Source organism: Triticum urartu, chromosome 5, assembly GCF_003073215.2.
Source record: "Triticum urartu cultivar G1812 chromosome 5, Tu2.1, whole genome shotgun sequence".
Classification (NCBI taxonomy): Eukaryota; Viridiplantae; Streptophyta; class Magnoliopsida; order Poales; family Poaceae; genus Triticum; species Triticum urartu.
The window spans coordinates 424,701,333-424,715,614 of NC_053026.1; the positions used below are offsets into that span (position 1 = coordinate 424,701,333).

At 45.5% G+C, this 14,282-nt stretch overlaps 1 long non-coding RNA gene across 1 annotated transcript; it reads left to right on the forward strand.

Annotated features, from left to right (window-relative positions):
• Positions 1-7,987: 7,987 nt before the first annotated feature.
• Positions 7,988-10,440, forward strand: LOC125556132. The gene is made up of 3 exons (XR_007305016.1): positions 7,988-8,375; positions 9,966-10,045; positions 10,157-10,440. It is a non-coding gene; the product is annotated as an uncharacterized LOC125556132 (long non-coding RNA).
• The last annotated feature ends 3,842 nt before the right edge of the window (positions 10,441-14,282 follow it).

Below are 14,282 nucleotides of genomic sequence, written 5' to 3' on the forward strand. Positions count from 1 at the left end.
GGATGCCCCGGAAGGCATCCCCTCTTTCGTCCACTTCCATCGGTAATTTACTTGGAGCTATATTTTTATTCACCAACATGATATGTGTTTTGCTTGGAGCATCTTGTATTATTTGTGTCTTTGGTTGTTAGTGTGCCACAATCATCCTTTCTGTACACACATTTTGAGAGAGCCATACATGAATTAGAATTAGATAGAATACTCTATGTGCTTCACTTATATCTTTTGAGCTATGTAGTTTTGCTCTATGTGCTTCACTTATATCTTTTGAGCGTTATAATTTTGCTCTATGTGCTTCACTTATATCTTTTCAGCTATGTAGTTTTGCTCTATGTACTTCACTTATATCTTTTGAGCTATGTAGTTTTGCTCTATGTGCTTCACTTATATCTTTTGAGCGTTATAATTTTGCTCTATGTGCTTCACTTAGATCTTTTAAGAGCACGGTGGTGGATTTGTTTTAAAGAAACTATTGATCTCTCATGCTTCACTTAAATTATTTTGGGAGTCTCTGAATAGCATGGTAATTTGCTTAATAATAATATGCTTGGTATTCAAGATTTGTGAAACTTTCTTTCGAGTGCATTGAATACTAAGAAAAGATTGAAGCATGATAATTGTTTTGAGATATGGAGGTGATAATAATATTAGAGTCATGCTAGTTGAGTAGTTGTGAATTTAAAGAATACTTGTGTTAAAGTTTGTGATTCCGTAGCATGCACGTATTGTTGGAAATATGCCCTAGAGGCAATAATAAAATGATTATTATTATATTTCCTTGTTCATGATAATTGTCTATTGTTCATGCTATAATTTTGTTATCCGGAAATCATAATACATGTGTGAATACATAGACCATAACATGTCCCTAGTAAGCCTATAGTTAACTAGCTCGTTGATCAATAGATAGTCACGGTTTCCTGACTATGGACATTGGATGTCATTGATAACGGGATCACATCATTAGGAGAATGATGTGATGGACAAGACCCAATCCTAAGCATAGCACAAGATCGTGTAGTTCGTTTGCTAGAGCTTTTCCAGTGTCAAGTATCATTTCCTTAGACCATGAGATCGTGTAACTCCCGGATGCCGTAGGAGTACTTTGGGTGTACCAAACGTCACAACGTAACTAGGTGACTATAAAGGTATACTACAGGTATCCCCAAAAGTATCTGTTGGGTTGACACGGATCGACACTGGAATTTGTCACTCCGTATGACGGAGAGGTATCTCTGGGCCCACTTGGTAATGCATCATCATAATGAGATCAATGTGACCAAGTGTTTGGTCACGGGATCATGCATTACGGTACGAGTAAAGTGACTTGCCGGTAACGAGATTGAACGAGGTATTGGGATACCGACGATCGAATCTCAGGCAAGTAACGTATCGATTGACAAAGGGAATTGTATACGGGGTTGATTGAATCCTCGACATCGTGGTTCATCCGATGAGATCATCTTGGAACATGTGGGAGACAACATGGGTATCCAGATCCCGCTGTTGGTTATTGACCGGAGAGTCGTCTCGGTCATGTCTACATGTCTCCCGAACCCGTAGGGTCTACACACTTAAGGTTCGGTGACGCTAGGGTTGTAGAGATATTAGTATGCGGTAACCCGAAAGTTGTTCGGAGTCCCGGATGAGATCCCGAACGTCACGAGGAGTTCCGGAATGGTCCAGAGGTGAAGATTTATATATAGGAAGTCCAGTTTTGGCCATCGGGAAAGTTTTGGGGGTAATCGATATTGTACCAGGACCACCGGAAGGGTCCCGGGGGTCCACCGGGTGGGGCCACCTATCCCGGAGGGCCCCATGGGCTGAAGTGGGAGGGGAACCAGCCCCTGGTGGACTGGTGCGCCCCCATGGGCCTCCCCCCCAGCCTAGGGTTGGAAACCCTAGGGGTGGGGGCGCCCCACTTGGCTTGGGGGGCAAGTTCCCCCCTTGGCCGCCGCCCCCCTTGGAGATCCCATCTCCTAGGGCCGGCGCCCCCCTAGGGGCCCTATATATAGTGGGGGGGAGGGAGGGCAGCCGCACCAAGTCTCTGGCGCCTCCCTCTCCCCACGTAACACCTCTCTCTCTCTCGTTGGAGCTTGGCGAAGCCCTGCCGAGATCACCGTTGCTTCCACCACCACGCCATCGTGCTGCTGGATCTCCATCAACCTTTCCTTCCCCTTGCTGGATCAAAAAGGAGGAGACGTCTTCCCAACCGTACGTGTGTTGAACGCGGATGTGTCGTCCGTTCGGCGCTAGGTCATCGGTGATTTGGATCACGATGAGTACGACTCCATCAACCCCGTTCTCTTGAACGCTTCCGCTCGCGATCTACAAGGGTATGTAGATGCACTCCCCTCTCCCTTGTTGCTAGATGACTCCATAGATTGATCTTGGTGATGCGTAGAATTTTTTTTAAAATTCTGCTACGTTCCCCAACAGTGGCATCATGAGCTAGGTCTATACGTAGTTTCTATGCACGAGTAGAACACAAGTTGTTGTGGGCGTTGATTTTGTCAATTTACTTGCCGTTACTAGTCTTATCTTGATTCGGCGGCATCGTGGGATGAAGCGGCCCGGACCGACCTTACACGTACGCTTACGTGAGACTGGTTCCACCGACTGACATGCACTAGTTGCATAAGGTGGCTAGCGGGTGTCTGTCTCCCCCACTTTAGTCGGATCGGATTCGATGAAAAGGGTCCTTATGAAGGGTAAATAGAAATTGGCATATCACGTTGTGGTTTTGGCGTAGGTAAGAAACGTTCTTGCTAGAAACCTATAGCAGCCACGTAAAAACTTGCAACAACAATTAGAGGACGTCTAACTTGTTTTTGCAGCATGTGCCATGTGATGTGATATGGCCAAAAGGATGTGATGAATGATATATGTGATGTATGAGATTGATCATGTTCTTGTAATAGGAATCACGACTTGCATGTCGATGAGTATGACAACCGGCAGGAGCCATAGGATTTGTCTTAATTTATTTATGACCTGCGTGTCAACATAAACATCATGTAATTACTTTACTTTATTGCTAAACCATTAGCCATAGTAGTAGAAGTAATAGATGACGAGATAACTTCATGAAGACACGATGATGGAGATCATGGTGTCATGCCGGTGACGATGATGATCATGGCGCCCCGAAGATGGAGATCAAAAGGAGCAAATGATATTGGCCATATCATGTCACTATTTGATTGCATGTGATGTTTATCATGTTTTTGCTTCTTATTTGCTTAGAACGACGGTAGTAAATAAGATGATCCCTCACAATAATTTCAAGAAAGTGTTCCCCCTAACCGTGCACCGTTGCTAAGGTCCATTGTTCCGAAGCACCACGTGATGATCGGGTGTGATAGGCTCTAACGTTCGCATACAACGGGTGTAAGCCAGATTTACACACGCAATACTTAGGTTGACTTGACGAGCCTAGCATGTACAGACATGGCCTCGGAACACGGAAGACCGAAAGGTCGAACATGAGTCGTATAGAAGATACGAATAACAAGAAGATGTTCACCGATGATGACTAGTCCGTCTCACGTGATGATCGGGCACGGCCTAGTTGAATCAGATCATGTATCACTTAGATGACTAGAGGGATGTCTATCTGAGTGGGAGTTCATTAAATAATTTGATTAGATGAACTTAATTATCATGAACTTAGTCTAAAATCTTTGCAATATGTCTTGTAGATCAAATGGCTCACGCTAATGTTGCCCTCAACTTTAATGCGTTCCTAGAGAAAACCAAGCTGAAAGACGATGGCAGCAACTACACGGACTGGGTCCGTAACCTGAGGATTATCCTCATAGCTGCCAGGAAAGCATATGTCCTTGATGCACCGCTAGGTGAAGCACCTGTTTTCCCTGCAGAACAAGACGTTATGAACGCTTGGCAGACACGTAGTGATGATTACTCCCTGGTTCAGTGCGGCATGCTTTACAGCTTAGAACCGGGGCTCCAAAAGTGTTTTGAGCAACACGGAGCATATGAGATGTTCCAAGAGCTGAAAATGGTTTTCCAAGCTCACGCCCGGGTCGAGAGATATGAAGTCTCCGACAAGTTCTACAGTTGTAAGATGGAGGAGAACAGTTCTGTCAGCGAGCACATACTCAAAATGTCTGGGCTGCATAACCGCTTGTCTCAGCTAGGAGTTAATCTCCCGGATGATGCGGTCGTTGACAGAATCCTTCAGTCGCTCCCACCTAGCTACAAGAGCTTTGTGATGAACTTCAATATGCAGGGGATGGAAAAGACCATTCCCGAGGTATATTCAATGCTGAAATCAGCGGAGGTGGAAATCAAAAAGGAACATCAAGTGTTGATGGTGAATAAAACCACTAAGTTAAAGAAAGGCAAGGGTAAAAAGAACTTCAAGAAGGACGACAAGGGAGTTGCCGCGCCCGGTAAGCAAGCTGCCGGGAAGAAGTCAAAGAATGGACCCAAGCCTGAGACTGAGTGCTTTTATTGCAAGGGAAACGATCACTGGAAGCGGAATTGCCCCAAGTACTTAGCGGAAAAGAAGGCCGGCAATACCAAAGGTATATGTGATATACATGTTATTGATGTGTACCTTACCAGCGCTCGTAGTAGCTCCTGGGTATTTGATACCAGTGCAGTTGCTCATATTTGTAACTCAAAACAGAAACTGCAGAATAAACGGAGACTGGCGAAGGACGAGGTGACGATGCGCGTTGGGAATGGTTCCAAGGTCGATGTGATCGCCGTCGACATGCTACCTTTGCATTTACCTACGGGATTAGTTTTAAACCTCAATAATTGTTATTTAGTACCAGCTTTGAGCATGAACATTGTATCTGGATCTCGTTTAATGCGAGATGGCTACTCATTTAAATCTGAGAATAATGGTTGTTCTATTTATATGAGAGACATGTTTTATGGTCATGCCCCGCTGGTCAATGGTTTATTCTTATTTAATCTCGAACGTGATGTTACACACATTCATAGTGTGAATGCCAAAACATGTAAGGTTGATAATGATAGTCCCACATACTTGTGGCACTGCCGCCTTGGTCACATTGGTGTCAAACGCATGAAGAAACTCCATGCAGATGGACTTTTGGAGTCTCTTGATTATGAATCATTTGACACGTGTGAACCATGCCTCATGGGTAAAATGACCAAGACTCCATTCTCCGAAACAATGGAGCGAGCAACCAACTTATTGGAAATCATACATACTGATGTGTGCGGTCCAATGAGCGTTGAGGCTCGCGGTGGCTATCGTTATGTCCTCACCCTCACTGATGACTTAAGTATATATGGGTATGTCTACTTAATGAAACACAAGTCTGAGACCTTTGAAAAGTTCAAGGAATTTCAGAGTGAGGTTGAGAATCAACATGACAGGAAAATCAAGTTCTTATGATCAGATCGCAGGGGAGAATATTTGAGTCACGAATTTGGCACGCACTTAAGGAAATGTGGAATAGTTTCACAACTCACGTCGCCTGGAACACCACAACGTAATGATGTGTCCGAACGTCGTAATCGCACCCTATTGGATATGGTACGATCTATGATGTCTCTTACCGATCTACCGCTATCTTTTTGGGGTTATGCTATAGAGACTGCCGCATTCACTTTAAATAGGGCTCCGTCGAAATCCGTTGAGATGACACCGTATGAATTGTGGTTTGGAAAGAAACCTAACCTGTCGTTTCTAAAAGTTTGGGGATGCGATGCTTATGTCAAGAAACTTCAACCTAAAAAGCTCGAACCCAAATCAGAAAAATGCGTCTTCATAGGATACCCTAAAGAAACTATTGGGTATACCTTCTATCTTAGATCTGAAGGCAAGACATTTGTTGCCAAGAATGGATCCTTTCTAGAGAAAGAGTTTCTCTCGAAAGAAGTAAGTGGGAGGAAAGTAGAACTTGATGAAGTATTGCCTCTTGAACCGGAGAGTGGCGCAGCTCAAGAAATTGTTCCTGAGGTGTCTGCACCGACTAGGGAGGAAGTTAATGGTGATGATCATGAAACTTCAGATCAAGTTGGTACTGAACTTCGAAGGTCCACAAGGACGCGTTCCGCACCAGAGTGGTACGGCAACCCTGTCCTAGAAATCATGTTGTTGGACAATGGTGAACCTTCAAACTATGAAGAAGCAATGGCGGGCCCAGATTCCAACAAATGGCTGGAAGCCATGAAATCCGAGATATGATCCATGTATGAAAACAAAGTATGGACTTTGACTGACTTGCCCGTTGATCGGCGAGCCATAAAAAATAAATGAATCTTTAAGAAGAAGACAGACGCGGATGGTAATGTGACCATCTATAAAGCTCGGCTTGTCGCTAAGGGTTATCGACAAGTTCAAGAGTTTGACTACGATGAGACTTTCTCACCCGTAGCGAAGCTGAAGTCCGTCCGAATCATGTTAGCAATTGCCGCATTCTATGATTATGAGATATGGCAAATGGACGTCAAAACGGCATTCCTTAATGGTTTCCTTAAGGAAGAATTGTATATGATGCAGCCGGAAGGTTTTGTCGATCCTAAGAATGCTGACAAGGTGTGCAAGCTCCAACGCTCAATCTATGGGCTGGTGCAAGCATCTCGGAGTTGGAACATTCTTTTTGATGAGATGATCAAAGCGTTTGGGTTTACGCAGACTTATGGAGAAGCATGCGTTTACAAGAAAGTGAGTGGGAGCTCCGTAGCATTTCTCATATTGTATGTGGATGACATACTATTGATGGGAAATGATATAGAATTCTTGGAAAGCATAAAAGGCCTACATGAACAAGTGTTTTTCAATGAAGGACCTTGGAGAAGCTGCTTATATATTAGGCATCAAGATCTATAGAGATAAATTGAGACGCCTCATTGGTCTTTCACAAAGTACACACCTTGACAAGATATTGAAGAAGTTCAATATGGATCAGTCCAAGAAGGGGTTCTTGCCTGTATTGCAAGATGTGAGATTGAGCACAGCTCAATGCCCGAACACGGCAGAAGATAGAGAAAAGATGAGTGTCGTCCTCTATGCCTCGGCCATAGGGTCTATCATGTATGCCATGCTGTGTACCAGACCTGATGTAAACCTTGCCGTAAGTTTGGTAGGAAGGTATCAAAGTAATCCCGGCATGGAACACTGGACAGCGGTCAAGAATATCCCGAAGTATTTGAAAAGGACTAAGAATATGTTTCTCGTGTATGGAGGTGACGAAGGGCTCGTCGTAAAGGGTTACGTCGATGCTAGCTTCGACACAGATCTGGATGACTCTAAGTCACAAACCGGATACGTGTATATTTTGAATGGTGGGGCAATCAGCTGGTGCAGTTACAAGCAAAGCGTCGTGGCGGGATCTACATGTGAAGCGGAGTACATGGCAGCCTCGGAGGCAGCACAAAAAGCAATCTGGGTGAAGGAGTTCATTACCGACCTAGGAGTTATTCCCAATGCGTCGGACCCGATGACTCTCTTCTATGACAACACTGGAGCTATTGCCCTTCCCAAGGAGTTCAGGTTTCACAGGAAGACCAGACATATCAAGCGTTGCTTCAACTCCATTCGTGAAAATGTTCAAAATGGAGACATAGATATTTGCAAAGTGCATACGGACCTGAATGTCGCAGATCCATTGACTAAACCTCTTCCTCGAGCAAAACATAATCAACACCAGAACTCTATGGGTGTTCGATTCATCACAATGTAACTAGATTATTGACTCTAATGCAAGTAGGAGACTGTTGGAAATATACCCTAGAAGCAATAATAAAATGATTATTATTATATTTCCTTGTTCATGATAATTGTCTATAACAAAATAGCTATGTAGAGACGTTTTCTATTCGACGTTTTTGTGTACGTCTCGTTACTAAAATCCGCTTGATGCATATGGACATTTTTTTGGGACACGCAACACATCGTCCCTTGATTTTCCGATTAAAAAAATCTGGATGGTTCCGTATATTTTGTTCAACCACCGTCGCCCACTAAAAATAACCCACCATCAGCCGTACATCTTGCGATATGGGCTAAGAAGATAACTACCGTGAAGAAAGAGATCGATCTCTCACCTCTAAACCTAGCGCCGCCATGCCGCGACGCCTCCTCTGCCAAGCTACTCTCCTTCCAATCCCCCGACTCGCCATCGTAGGTCCACCGCCCTGCGCTCGCCGGGCGCCAGCAGCAGCCCCGGGGACGCTGTCCTCCAGGCGGCGCCCCAGCCCCAGTACGCCCGTCCTCCAGGCGGCGGTCAGCCCCAGTACGCCCGTCCTCCAGGCGACGGCCCAGCATCAGGAACACGGTGATTTGGAGGCCACGAGGGATCCTGCGATCGAGCGCACAAGGCCTGGTCACTGGATCTTTAGCAATAGCTTGGCCAGTTCATCTGTAGGTGAGTCGATCTACATTTACTTTTCAGCTGTTCTATCAATTCATTCAAAGTAAAAAATTGGAGCCTCTCCCTTCACGCGTAATTAATTGTGGAGGAGAATCTAACACTGCACGTACTTCAGATTATCTATATTAAGATAGGACAACACTACTTTGTCTTTTTTTGAACTCTTTTTTTACTAATTATACCACTGGTTCAATTAAATGTCGATCTTACACATAGCTTACTTCGTTGTTTTCTCCCAAATTATGGACACTCACGTATGCGGGTGTTTGATAAACAACCTCTGAGAATACCCTGATAATACAAGATGGTCAGTGTTCTTTACGAACCTTTCTTTTTCATGTGGTTAATAATCAAAGCTCGTGTATCAACTACCAAAGCACCTCATTCCCACCATAAATGAAAATGAGAATTTTGCGCCCATGTTCTTATATTTTCTGGAATAAGCATGCCTTCTACTATCATACATGTAGGGCCCGTTTGGATGCAAAGTATTTTCAAAGTATTACTAGAATACCACAGTTTTTTTCTTTAAAACAGTACTTTTGAATACTTTGAGGTGTTTGGCTATACCAAAAACTGTAGTTTCATAAACGGTCGTATTGTTGATACTATGGTTTTTTTGGAGTATTAAAAAAAGAGGTCCGTACCTCTTTTTTTCTCAAACTGAGGAAAAGACGCTCGTGTGGCATCCGTTCGTTCACTACCGTGCAGCTTGGTTTGTAAGCATATAACTAATCATATGGCAGTATCCTTTCGTAGTATTGATTCATTCCTTTCCATCACATGCACCAGACTAGTTAAACCAGGATACTCATTTAGTTAGCTACGGCCGATCACGTCCGCAACTTCCTCGCTCAGCGTTCAAAAGTCCTTACAGCGCTGCATGCAGCTGGGCGGTCGTTAGCACACACTGATTGATCCGGTCGTGTAGCTCTGTAGTTGTAATATAAGTTAGATTAAGTTGTGTAACTATCAGTCAAAACTACAGTAAAACAACACCAGCCAAACATATCAGTAGTTTTCCTAAAACTGAGAGAATTGCGGTTTTTTAAAAACTGTAGTATTCATTACCCAAGCATTGCAATACTGAAGTTTGAAATACTATGGTATTCTTAAAACTACGCTGCCAAAATAGGCCATAGTTTCTCATCTGCAAAACTTTTCTCATGTTATCTGATAAAGAGCGCTCCCTGGATGGATATATTATCATGTTTGGTAAGATTTAATCATATGTGCTTATGTGAAACATCTGGGTCAGATGCTTTGCACTATGTCTGGAGCAGCTAAATTGTGTGATGCTCACTTATGTAGATGTTGTATTAGACTGAAGATTATTAATGTGAACTACCATGAGAATTCAGTCTCTTTATGGTAAACTGTCGTCTTATGTAGAGCTAGCATTAAGGCTTAGATATTATTAGTGTCAAAAACCATGAGAACTCAGTCCCTGTATGTTAAATTGCTGTTATTTCTGTACATATACTTCTTAGTAAATTGTTGTTATTTTTTCTTACAAATATACTTCATGCATTCTCACCTTTGCGAATCCATCAATGACATCAAGATTTATCTCTCTTTTTACAGCATGTCTCTACACTTCATATGGTTACATGACATCTACCAGACTAGATTGAACTTCTGCAGTGCATGTTTACCTCGATGAGGTACGTAAATATCGCTCTTCTCTATTCTTATGGTTGTCTGTTCAGCAAAGTAAAACTTACTAGTAGAAATTCCAATGAATTTATTTATATCTCATTTGCCTTTCTTTGCAGAAAAAACTTCTATGTACGGATTTTGAAGGCAGCAACCACTAGGATAAACTAGAGAGGCAGAGAAAACAAGGAGCTATTGTTCCATTATCAGCATGTAGATACTACAAGTCATAGATGTTTCAACTAGTTTGTGAGACATGTAATTCTTTTATAGACGATGTGTACAATTGAGTTTATAAGCTACTACTGGCTCCTTCTCTCAGTAATGGTATAAAACAACATTATTATTTTGTGTGATGACATACATCTTTTTAATATATTCTGATATGTAAATGAGTGTCAAATTATTTGGTATTAGCAAGTAATTTCATTAAGCGCAATTGAACAATAATTTTTTATACAATGTAAATAGGATATATCATATATGCAGTTGCATCTAGTATGAATTTTTCAGTGCGTCCCTAGGGGCATAAGGATGTTCTCTAAACGTCTCATATCCATGTAGACACGCTTTGTAAGGATGCTCTCAAAACGCCTCATTTCCATCTAGACGCGCTTCCTATGCGCCTCAACTGTCTTTGAGACGGTGCGTGAGGAGACGCTCATGGGACGCTTTAGTGAGCGGCTCTAAAATCTGTTAGAGATGATTTAATGCGCCTTTAGCACCTACATTGGGCGTCACTACAGGGCATTTTTTGTTGTAGTTCATGCTATAATTGTGTTATCCGGAAATCATAATACATGTGTGAATACATAGACCATAACATGTCCCTAGTAAGCCTCTAGTTAACTAGCTCGTTGATCAATAGATAGTCACGGTTTCCTAACTATGGACATTGGATGTCATTGATAACGGGATCACATCATTAGGAGAATGATGTGATGGACAAGACCCAATCCTAAGCATAGCACAAGATCGTGTAGTTCGTTTGCTAGAGCTTTTCCAGTGTCAAGTATCATTTCCTTAGACCATGAGATCGTGTAACTTCCGGATGCCGTAGGAATGCTTTGGGTGTACCAAACGTCACAACATAACTGGGTGACTGTAAAGGTATACTACAGGTATCCCCGAAAGTATCTGTTGGGTTGACACGGATCGAGACTAGAATTTGTCACTCTGTATGACGGAGAGGTATCTCTGGGCCCACTCGGTAATGCATCATCATAATGAGCTCAATGTGACCAAGTGTTTGGTCACGGGATCATGCATTACGGTATGAGTAAAGTGAGTTGCCGGTAACGAGATTGAACGAGGTATTGGGGTACCGACGATCGAATCTCGGGCAAGTAACGTACCAATTGACAAAGGGAATTGTATACGGGATTGATTGAATCCTCGACATCGTGGTTCATCCGATGAGATCATCATGGAACATGTGGGAGCCAACATGGGTATCCAGATCCCGCTGTTGGTTATTGACCGGAGAGTCGTCTCGGTCATGTTTACGTGTCTCCCGAACCCGTAGGGTCTACACACTTAAGGTTCGGTGACGCTAGGGTTGTAGAGATATTAGTATGCGGTAACCCGAAATTTGTTCGGAGTCCCGGATGAGATCCCGGACATCACGAGGAGTTTCGGAATGGTCCGGAGGTGAAGATTTATATATAGGAAGTCCAGTTTCGACCATCGGGAAAGTTTCGGGGGTAATCGGTATTGTACCGGGACCACCGGAAGGGTCCCGGGGGTCCACCAGGTGGGGCGACCTATCCCGGAGGGCCCCATGGGCAGAAGTGGGAGGGGAACCAGCCCCTGGTGGGCTGGTGCGCCCCCATGGGCCTCCCCCTGCGCCTAGGGTTGGAAACCCTAGGGGTGGGGACGCCCCACTTGGCTTGGGGGGGGGCAAGTTCCCCCCTTGGCCGCCGCCCCCCTTGGAGATCCCATCTCCTAGGGCCGGTGTCGTGGTTCTAAGTCTGACAGTAGTGTAGGGGGGTAAGTATGGAGAGGCAAGATCTTAGCTATGGAGAAGTTGTAAGCACGCAAGGTTTACGAGTTCAGGCCCCTCTCGGAGGAAGTAATAGCCCTACGTCTCAGAGCCCGGAGGCAGTCGACTGGATTACGTGAGTATGAATTACACAGGTGCGAACCCTTGTCTCGGAGGAGGGGGCGGCTTATATAGAGTGCGCCAGGACCCCGGCCAGCCCACGTTACAAAGGGTTCAATGTACATTAAGGCAGTGCGTTACTGGTAACGCTAGTAATAAAGTGCTATGATGACCATAAAAGCTACTTAATGACCGACCGTTAGCGTGCAGGGTGACTTTAGGTCTCCTGGCTGTCGAGTGGTTGGATCTTGGTCGAGTGATTGCTTCTTGGTCGAGTGTCTTCGAGTCCGTCGAGTGGAACACCTCCAAGTCGATTGAAAGGTGATTTCTTCTAGAGATGTCCTTGGGTAGGGCAGTTAGGACAGGTCCATGACCCTACCCTAGGTACATAGCTTCATCATTAGCCCCCGAATGGATCGAGGTTTGAGTGGGGAAGGAGTTGAGGACCTCTCCGACTCGTTTTTCATGCCGTGAGCATATCTTGTTCCGGATCAACGGACCTGAGTGATGACAGCAACTTCCTTTTCAGTCGCCTTGATCCATTCTTAATTCTTCGTCGAGTGAGTTTCTTTACTTGTAAGGCTCCGAGTGACGGTGCGGAGGAGATCTTTTAGTCTGACAAGTTTGTTTGCTGCCCGCAGATTTCGTGGGATCCGAATTTTGGGAAGCGCGTGGGACGGGGGAGGCCGCAGTAATCGGATGGGATAGAGCGGAGACGCCTCGATCCCCGCGCCGCCTTCTTCGCCACGTACCGCGCGCGCGATCGTTACGGGATTTGACAGAGCCACCTGGGCCTACCCGTCAGCCACTCGGAAGCGGCCTCATATAAGGCGTTGGACCGGAGTCTCCCGAACAGTGCGTTCCCATTTCCTCTTCTCCTCTTCACGCCCCTCCGCTGCGCTCGCTCTCGCCCCAGCATCACCGCTCCGTACGCGTCTTGCCGGCGATAATGGGGAAGGAGAAGACGGAGGCTCTGGAGCGGGCAAAGAAGGCGATGGCAAGATCGAAGGGGAAGGCGACCAGCCGGGGCGGATCTTCCTCTCAGACCGGCCTGCCGAAGGGCTGGATCCAGGGCGACTGGATCCACTCGAGGATCACCCAAGAAGACCTCGACGACCTGGCCGAAGGGGGGCTGATCCCCTATGACTCGGCGCGGCTTCCGGGGAAGGAATCTGAGCCGCAACCTCGGGAGGGTGAGCGTGTTCTTCTTGCCACCCACGTCGACCGTGGGTTTTCCTTGCCTCCTCACCCTTTCTTTTGAGGGTTTCTGAACTTCTTTGGGGCACAACTCCACCATTTTACCCCAACTCGATCGTTTATCTCTCCGCTTTCATTTCTTTGTGTGAGAATTTCCTGGGTTGCCGGCCTCACTGGGGTCTTTTCAAGCATATTTTCACTTGTCGCTCCCAGACAGTGAAAAAGGCTAATCCGAGTGATGAGAGGACCCAAGTGATCCAGATGTGTGGGGGTCTTGGCATCCAGACGAGAGGGAAAAGCTCCTTTCCGGCCATGATTCTTCCTGACTCAGTTCGCGGATGGCAGTCGACCTGGTTTTACTGTAAAGACCAGTCGACGCCAGGGCAATCGACTGGCCTCCCTCCCTTTACCATGGACCGAATGGAGAAACCCTCCCCTTTGAAGGTGCTCTCGGAGGAGAAGGCGCACGTGAAGCTGTTGGTCGATCGAGTGGTCCAGCTTATTCATGACGGGGTCACTGGTATGGATCTCTTGGAGGTCTTTCTTCAGCGGCGCATCCAGCCTCTTCAAGCTCGAGACCATCCGATGTGGATGTATTCAGGTCTTGAAGACTCCACTCGGATCCACCTGGAGGAGGTCGATGACGACACACAGGAGAAGTGGCTGTCGGGCATTACCGGGAACAAGGACAATCCCAGGGGAGCCAGGAGAGTTCCCCCTTTCGACCAGTCTCATGCACCAGAGCAGGTCTGATTCTGAGTTTTTGCTTGTAATCTGAATTTACTCGTGCAGCTGCCTATATTGTGTCGACTGACTTTGTTCTCCCTGCTTCCTTTTAGGCCATTATTGAAATGTATTCAATGCCCAACGAGGAGAAAGAGCAAGCACTGGAAGGCGAGGCGAGTGGCGGCGACAGTGGCGAGTGGACTTCCGATGGTGAAGGGATG